General features: G+C 43.3%; 1 pseudogene; it reads right to left on the reverse strand.

Moving 5' to 3' along the window:
* Positions 1 to 7,172: 7,172 nt before the first annotated feature.
* LOC102849677 overlaps positions 7,173 to 8,315 on the reverse strand; it is a 5,057-nt pseudogene continuing 3,914 nt past the window's right edge.

The following is an 8,315-nucleotide window of genomic DNA, read 5'->3' on the forward strand; positions in this document are numbered from 1 at the left end:
TCAAGTTCTATCTTGATGTACTGTACACTGTTCAACTGTTATGTCATTAAAAGACATCAAGTTCATCTAAGCTAAAAATATAGTACATAGCTTCACTTTTTAAAATACAACAGCTGTGCTGAATTTTTTTTATCTTTAACACTTGAAATAATAAAATAGGTTTCATTTATTTTTAAAAAAACAAAGGAAAGAGATACTGAAGTAAAAGAGCTGAACAGAAGATAGGGCAGTTTGAGAAGAAAAAGCAAAGTATTATATGAAATGAGAACTGGAAATGGAGACTGAAAAGAGAAGAACTCACCCAACATTTCTCAAGCTGAAAGAACTGAAAAACAAATTGAAGACTCAAGTTGTAATACTGAGAGATTGTTGTTGATGTTGTTGTGTACTGCCGAGTCAAAACCGACCCATAGCTGATCCTACAGCAGGTTTTCAGAAGGAGTTCACCACACCGTAATAGATTGCCCATCATTCTCCCACAGAGCAGTTGGTGGCCTTGAACAGCATGCCTTCAGTATTGCAGCACAGTGTCTTGCTACTAGGCCACCAGAGATTACATAGGTAAAATCTTGAATAATCAGGAAGCATTGAAAGAAGATAGACTACAGAGTCACTGTGCCAAAAAGAAATTATCAACACTGAAAAAATTGTAGGAAGTACTATGTGATCAAGAGCCAATGGCAATGAAGGGAGACATCCAAGCTGCACTGAAGGCACTGGCAAAAATAAGGTTCCAGAAATCAATGGGATATCAGTCATGTAGACAGTCTTATGAGCTCTGCTATCTCTACAGGGGGCAACAGACCCCACCAAATGCATTCACACCATTAAACTAATTCCCATGAAGTCAAATAAACCCTTAATGCTCCTTTGCCTATTTTGACTAAGTTTAACAGCAATCCTACTGTTCTGCTCATCCTGGAATCTGTTGCAATAGCTACACAGACCTCTCAGAGCCATAATTCATGATTATGGGGTTTAGTAGAGAAGTTAACAGATTACAAATCAAGCTGGCAATAGGATACAATGTCTCAGTTATGACAGCTTCTGAAGTGTGCTTTCAGCCTCAGCCCTTGCAGCTTTACACCAGTGGTACAAAGCTCTCTATTATTGTTACGTGTTATTGAGTGACCTGTGACTCATAGCAACCCTATGCACAACAGCTCTGAAGCCTGTCCCTATCCTGAGCCAGTGTCACTGACTCTAACACACTTACCCTTATTACCCCAGTTATTGTGTCAATCCATCTCCTCTGGGGTCTTCCTCACCTGTGCTGTCCCTCCATCCTTCTTAGCATGATGTCCTTCTCCAAGGACTGATCCCTCTCATCTATGTGCCTGAAGTATGTGAAACAGAGCTTCAAAATTGTAGCCTTCACAGAGAAACTTGGTTTCACCCTCTCTAAGACAGACTATTTTTTTTTCTCTTGGTGATCTGTGTTCAATACTTTTCTCCAGTGCCGCAACTCAAAGGCATCAATTCTTCTTCTGTCATCTTGGTTATTGACAAGCTCTCTGGTGCATAGCAAGTAATTGCGAAGACCATGGCCTGAGTTAGACTCATCTTAGTATCTAGACTGACATCTTTGCTTCTCAGTACTCTAGAGAGGTACAATATCTCCTCCTTAATATTTCAATAAGCTTGAGTGATAGTTACTGGCTTTAGTTTCCTGGGGCAGGCAGCAGTCTCAGATAAGTTCTATCTCGCATTAGTCTCTGGTTGTTTCCTGTAGGTCTGAGACTGGGTAGCACAAGAATCTCAGGCCCTAAGCGATGTGTGTTGCATTCTCTGCTTCTTCTTTCTTGTCAGTAGTTAAGTAATGACATTGTCGAGTTTCTACCACTGAACTTGCTCAGTTAAAACCTGGTGAAATGCTGAAACTAGCCAACACTTTGCTGAATGGACTAACACATGCTATTTGCATGTTGTTGGCCACCATATGACAAAGTCAAAGGCAATGGCCTAGAAAAGACATTTTGAACAACAGACCCACTACAACACACCAACTTCATGTGGAAGGAGACCCCACATGTAAGTAAAGTGCTCCCAAAGAAGAAAAAAAACAAACACTTCCTGACCTCAAAAGCTACAACCCAGCCACAATAATCCTGGTACAATGACAGGTACATGGATCAATGGAATAGAACTGAGAACCCAGAAATATATCCATCCACCTGGGATCAACTGGTCTTTGACAAAAAGATGAACTCCACTGAACATGGAAAAGACAGCCTCTTCAACAAATGATACTGGCAAAACTAGATTATTATTTGCAAAAAAAAAAATTAAAACAAGATCAATTGTAGTTGTTATGTGCCATCGAGTTGGAACTGACCCATAGGTGACCCTCCAGTGGGTTTTTAGAGGCAGTCAGTCACATGGAAAGAGATTGTCCATCCTTCTCCTGCAGAGCAGCTGGTGGACTCAAGCCACGTGCATTTGGGATTGCAGCACAGCTTCTTGCCAGTAGACCACCAGAGTATCCTTAGAAAGACAATAAAGGGTAGGCAGGGGAATGGTGTGCAAGACTTTTGTGATTCATTTTATGATTAACAAGACCAGTAACTTACATCATATAAAAAAACTAACTCAAAATGGATCAAGGATTTCAGAGTAAAACCTTAATCCACAAAGATCAACAAATAATCAAATGAAATTGTAACTACAATGTTAAAAAAAAACGATATGTAGATGAATAAAAAAATATTATTTGTGAACTCTGGTGCAAATAAACAAAAGGAGAAATTACTAAAAAATAGATTCTCAAAGAAAAAAATTGAAGCAAACTTGTTGTTATTAAGTACTGTCAAATCAACTAAAATTCAGAGCCACCCTGTGAAGACAGCTCTGAAGTCTGCCCTATCTTGTGTCATCTTCATCTTCTCGGATGTACTTGAACTCACTGACAGTTGCTATGCCAATCCATTTCATTGAGGATCTTCTTCCATGCCACTGACCTTTCCGCCTTTCCAAAGATTGACCTCTCCTAACAGCATATCCAAAATATGTAAGATGACATTTCACCATCCTTGCCTCTAAGGAGCGCCATGTTTGCACTTTCTCCAAGAAATAGATACCTTTCATTCTTTTGGCTCTCCATGGACTATTTCATACTCTTCTCCAACAATTCAAGGGCATTGATTCTTCTTCTCTCATTCTTAATTACCATCCAACTTTCAGATGCATAGCAAGTAACTGAAAAAATCATGGCTTGAATCAGTTGCACCTTAGCCTTTAAACTGACATTGTTGCTCCTTAACAACGATGAGAGCTCCTGGTCAGTAGATTGTTTTTCCCAATACAACACACCTCTTGACTTCTTGACTGTTGTTACCAATGGTGTTGATTGTGGATCCAAGCAAAATTGAATCATTGACGACTTCAACAGTATCTCCATTTATTATGACGTTACCTAGCTCTAATGACCTAATGGCAAGAAGCTGCACTGCAATCCCGAAGGTATGTGATTCAAATTCACCAGCTGCTCCTCAGGAAAAGGGTGGGTAATCTTCTCCCGTATAATTAATTGCCTCTGAAAATGCTTCACGGGTGAGCTATGAGTTGCTTCCAACTCTGTGGTGCCCAATAACAACATCCCTAAACTATACCGTACGTAGACCAACAAATGTAACTGATGCACAATAACAGAGAACAAGCCAGATGAATGGAACCTCATAAAATTCCTTATGTGACAAGGGACCAGAGTAAGAGTTACATAGTAAAGTGGTCCAGGGTGTGGAGAGACTGTATAACAATGAAAGACCTTTTTTTTCCAAAGAAAAAAGTGAACTGTGAGGGGAGGGGGAGACAGGGAGGAAAATGTGCAACAATGAACAAATGGAAATTTTTTTAAAAGGTAGGAAAGCAGATATGCAGTTATTTTTATAAAAGAAAAAGTGAGCATATGTAAGGGGGGAGCATCCCTTTGTGCATCAAAGAGATCCTAAAGAGTAAAAAGAGGATATACAGACTGGGGAAACATTACCTGTCTGTTATCATTAATTACCATCTGACAAAAGGACTCGCCTCTCAGATTGTTTTTTATTTTATTATTTTTTGTGTAAGTGTACCGTCAAATCAGATCTGACTGGTACAGAAAGAGATTGTCCCTCCTTCCCCGGCAGAGCGTCTGGTGGATTCAAACCATGCGCCTCTGGGATTGTAGTTGCAGCTCCTTACCGCTAGGCCACCAGAGCTCCCCCACCTCTCAGATTTCTAGAAAATGTCAAGACTTCAACGAGAAAAAGAAAAACAACTCAATTACTAAAACAGGCAGAGGATATGAATATACACTTCACCAAAGAAGACATTCAGATGGCCAGGAAAAATGCTTAATTAAGATCATTAGCTATTAGATAAAAATCAATACAATAAGATATCTAGGCAATAATGAATGATTAAAAATTTAAAAATAAACACACAAGACAACAATGCTGTTTTTATGTGCCATCAAGTAGCCTGCAACTCATAGTGACTCTATTTACAACTGTTCTGAAGCCTGCCCTGTCCTGAGCCATCTCACTGACTCTGACACATCTAACCCCATTGCCCTAGTTTCTGTATCAATCTATCTCATCTGGGGTCTTCTTCTCCTGCACTGTCCCTCCATCCTTCCAAGCATGATGTCCTTCTCCAAGAACCAATCCCTCCTGGCCACATGCCCAAAGTTGGTGAGACAGAGCTTCAAAATCCTAGCCTCCCAGGAGAAATTTGGTTTCACCATTTCCAAGACAGACCTGTTAGTTCAATGCAGGGGAAGGTAGTATAGATTGCTTATTAACTTCATTCTAGAGCAACACAGTATTAACTAGAAAAGAAAAACCAAAACACAAGAAAGCTCGTTTGAAAGTTCAGAACTCTCACACAGTCCTGGTGAGAACGTAAAATGGTGCGAATACTATAGAAAGCAGGTTGGCAATTCCTTAGAAAGTTGGAACAGAGATACTATTTGATCTGGCACTTGATCATTTGATCCAGCAAGCCCAGTATTAGGTATCTCAAAGAGATAAGAGCTGTGCCGTAAACTGACATACTTGCACCCATGTTTATTGTAGAATTCTTTCCAATAGTCAAGATTTAGAAACAACTCAAGTGTCTGTCACCAGAAGTCTAAGTAAAGAAATCATGATACATTCACAAAACAGGGCACGGTGCAACACTAGCAGCCATCAAGAATTTCTAAAATACTACACAACTGGACCAATTGGCAGCATCAGGATGGATGGTGAAGAGATTGAGATTGTACACAGCTTTAGTTTGCTTGGCTCCATAGTCAACAGTCTTGGCACCAGCAGCCAGGAAATTAAAAGGTGCATTGCCATGGGAAAGTCTGCTGTTAAGGACCTCTCCAAACTACTGAAGAGCAATGGTGTCTCTCTGGAGACTAAGGTGCATCTGATACAGGCTATGGTCTTCGCAATCACTTGTTATGCATCAGAGAGTTGGACAATGACCAGGGAGGATAGAAGGAGAATTGACACCTTTGATCTGTGGTTCTGGAGAAGAGTGTTGAGAATTCCATGGACTGCTAGGAAAACAAACAGATTCATCCTGGAAAGGGTTAAACCGGGTGGCTCCTTGGAGGCAAAGATTCTGAGGCTCCGTCTAACATACTTTGACATGTTGTGAGGAGGGACCGGTCCCTGGAGAGGGACATCATGCTTGGGAGGGTGGAGGGACAGTGCAGGAGGTGAAGGCCCTCTATGAGGTGGATTGATTCAGTGACTGGGATAATTGGGATGGAAGTGTCAGAGACAGTGCGATTGGCACAGGACAGAGTGGAGTTTAGGGCTGTTGTACATAGGGTCGCTACGAGTCGCAAACGACTCGACGGCACATAACAACAACAACTACATAACATGGATGAAGCTAGGACAAGTTATCCTAAGTGTTCATTGTTAGTCTCAAAAACTAGTACGTAAGACCCCTCATTCACTGTCGTGGGGTCGGAACAAATTCCTAGCTGAGCCTCTGAGGGCTTTCCAGAGGCTGTAAATCACATGAGGATCGCTCTTCTTTCTTCCTCAGAGTTGATGGTGAAGACAAACTACCTACCTTTGGGTTGGCAGCACAATTCCCTGCCCATGAGGGCGCCAGATTCCCTGGGTGTGTTGTTGCCATAAGGTGAGTATGACTTACAGCGATGCCAGGAACAGCAGAAGGAACCCTGTCTTATTCTGTGCCATCCTCATCATTTCTGACACACTTGAGCCCATCGCTGCAGCCACAGTGTCAATCCATCTCATTGTCTTCCTCTCCTTCGTTGACCCTCCACCTTTCCAAACATGATGTTCTTTTCCAAGGAATAGCCTCTTCTAGCACTATGTCCAAAGTGTGTGAGATACAGCATCACCAACTTAGCCTACAAGAGCACTCTGGCTGTCCTTTTACTCAGGGCTCAGATCTGTTGTTCATAGCGTGGATATGAACCATACTCAACTCGATCGTAACGAACAAGACCTATAGTTTTTTAATTGCGTGATAATATTATGAAAGCATTTGAAATAGTGTCCAAATTGTCAAAATGTGACACAGAGACATGAAGTGAGCACCTACTATTGGAAAGATGGATCAACAGACTTGCTTGATGCAAGTTTTTTTGGTTGTTTTTTTTTTTTTCACGGTTTGGGGTTTTTAATTTTTACAAAATATGAGCTGGCTGAGCTTCAGGTTACAGCAACAACTCAGGCAGGAAATGGGTGGGATTATCTGCTGGTCCCCAGCTGAGGGAGAAAGAGGTTTCATGCCAATAGCTGCAACTCCTCTCAGCTCCCAGTCAATGCTCACATGGCTCAGGCAGGGGGAGGGAGAGGAAGAAGTTGAGGAAGCTCCTGAGGCTCAGTCAGACACTGCTTGCTTTGCCTTTCTCCCCTTTCTTTTCCCTTCCCAGGGTGACTGGCCAGGGGCAGAGCAGAGAGGACCAGGAGTAGTTGGAGAAGTATAGATGAGACACAGCACCAAGGGGAAGAGGCCTTTGGCCCCAGAGAGGGAGAGACATAGCCCTCTCCCCAGTGACTCCCCACTGAGTTCACAGCATAGAAAACACCTCTAGTCCAGCAACTCCACGTGGAGGTGTACGGAGTCCAGGATTCAAAGGAGCAGGCGGGTGAGAGATGGTCATGGGCAGTGAAGATCACAGCAGGCTCCGGTGGGGAGACAGCAGAAACTTCCTCCTACCCATGGGAAGAGACGATGGGACGACTGATATTGCTGTTGGTGGCCATGGCGTTCAACTCCCACCTAATATCATGGGGCAGACAGGACTGGTCCAGGTTATACTGAATCACGGCCAGTTTGCACAGGGTCTTCAGACTAGGGCTGAAGTCCAAAATGTGCAAGTCAGAACGCTCAATGAGGTCAAATTCATCTCCCAGGCCCTCCTCAGGAGAAGGACTGGTACCCCCAAAGAGGACAATTTTGTCACCAACAATACAGCAACACTGGCGCCGACGGGGACAGGGCCCCTTCCCCTTTGGTTCAGTCTTCTTCCAAGTAAAGGTCACAGGGTTAAACTTCCATTCCAAAGGTCATGGAAATGCCGATTCAGTCTTGCATTATAGTCCCCAAAGATGTACAGCTCTCCATTATATCTGAACGCTGAGTGGCTCCGGCGTCCCTCAGGCAGCACTGAGGTGGGTGGGCAGTTCAGCCAGGCTTCGGTCCTGGTGTCAAAGACGCGGATGCGTTTGCAGTAAATCTCATTGTTGGAGTGGAATGGCCCAAAGCGGTCGGTACGACCCCCAAAGACGTACATGTGATTTCCCAGCATGGTGGCTGAATGGAAGTCCCTCCTGTGCGCCAGGTTCCCCTTTGTACCAATAAGAGTACATGTCATGGTGTTGGTATCTAGCTTGTGAACGTCATTGGAAAAACAGTCTTCCAGCTGTTCGTAGCCCCCCAAAATGTACATGGTCTTGCCCAGGACACAGGCTGAATGCTCATCCAGGGCCCCAGGAACTGTTCCCGACTCTCGGGGTGTGGACCACTTGTGACTATTGAAGTCAAAGGCATAGAGAATGTTGCAGGCCCCTTCTGTGTCATTCTGCCCACCCCAAAGAAAGACTGTGTCATTAATGAGGACAGTCGAGTGTTCATATCGCATGTAAGGTCCTACAGGAGCCTGTCCATGGGTGGCAAACCTCACCGATGGCAGCTTTGTCCAATGCAAGGACACTGCATTGAAAAGGTGCACGTCATAAAACGACTATGAGATATCATCTCACCCCTGTCAAAATAGCAAAATTTAACAGAACAGCAAGCAACAAATGCTGGCGAGGTTGTGGAGAAACTGGAACCCTGATTCACTGTTGGTGGGA

Source organism: Elephantulus edwardii, unplaced genomic scaffold (assembly GCF_000299155.1).
Source record: "Elephantulus edwardii isolate Elephantulus edwardi_28Jun2011 unplaced genomic scaffold, EleEdw1.0 scaffold00185, whole genome shotgun sequence".
Taxonomy (NCBI): domain Eukaryota; kingdom Metazoa; phylum Chordata; class Mammalia; order Macroscelidea; family Macroscelididae; genus Elephantulus; species Elephantulus edwardii.